The sequence below is a fragment of the Octopus bimaculoides genome, chromosome 9 (assembly GCF_001194135.2).
Source record: "Octopus bimaculoides isolate UCB-OBI-ISO-001 chromosome 9, ASM119413v2, whole genome shotgun sequence".
In the NCBI taxonomy this organism is placed as follows: Eukaryota; Metazoa; Mollusca; class Cephalopoda; order Octopoda; family Octopodidae; genus Octopus; species Octopus bimaculoides.
Genome location: NC_068989.1, coordinates 20981446 through 20982388, shown reverse-complemented (window position 1 = coordinate 20982388; position 943 = coordinate 20981446). Strand labels below are relative to the sequence as shown.

The 943-nt window shown below is 36.9% G+C and overlaps 1 protein-coding gene across 1 annotated transcript in view; it reads right to left on the bottom strand.

Moving 5' to 3' along the window:
• Positions 1-186, bottom strand: part of LOC128248676 (cholinesterase 2-like) — a 56605-nt gene extending 56419 nt beyond the window's left edge. Inside the window, exon 1 of the mRNA XM_052970330.1 lies at positions 91-186. The gene's annotated coding sequence lies outside the window, so the exon portion shown is untranslated. The remainder of the gene's footprint in view (positions 1-90) is intronic.
• Between the last annotated feature and the right edge of the window lie 757 nt (positions 187-943).

Sequence of the window (943 nt, the reverse complement as noted above, 5' to 3'; positions counted from 1 at the left end):
ATATATATATATATATATATATATATATATATATATATATATATATATAGATAGATAGATAGATAGATAGATAGATAGATAGATAAATACCTTGCTTTTCGTATCACACTAACTCACGTCTACCAGTCCTGTATAAACTGCTTCAACTATCACAGCAAGTACATATGAGTACACTGGGCTGGAGGTTGACGGATGCACTATATATAGAAGAGACAATATCGTGAGGAGTGTGTGTGACACTACGTATATGTGTATGCCCTTATATGGTGTGGATGGCACTGTGTATATGCGTATGACCTTATTTGTCCATGTGCATATATTTATGTGGGGGGGTGCATGTGTGTGAACATGTATGAGAATGGGACATTGTGTGTGTGACATAGACGAAAGTGATAGAGAAACAATGAAGTAGAAAGGAAAAGAAAGAGTCATGATCCAATTCACATAGAGGGCATCAAAGAAGGAAAGAGAGGATGAGTCAAAGAGAGGGAGGATGAGTCAAAGAGAGGGAGGATGAATCAAAGAGAGGGAAGATGAGTCAAAGAGAGGGAGGATGAGTCAAAGAGAGGGAGGATGAGTCAAAGAGATGGAGGATGAGTCAAAGAGAGGGAGGATGAGTCAAAGAGAGGGAGGATGATAGAAAGGGAATAAGATAGGCAAAAAGTGAGACAAAAAAAAGAGAAAGGCGGAAAGAGAGACAAAAATGATAGACAACGTGGAAAAGAAATCCTATTCTGACGATGTTGATCAGACGCAACATTGTTCTGTAAATATTCATTTGAATATTGCAATAAAGATTTGTCACCGCTGCGTTGTATAAAAGCATACTGAGGAGTTCTGTAACCACATACCTTTTACATAGCGTACCTATTCGTTTAGATCACCAGTGAACTAAGCCCCTCACGTTCTATATATATATATATATATATATATATATATATAT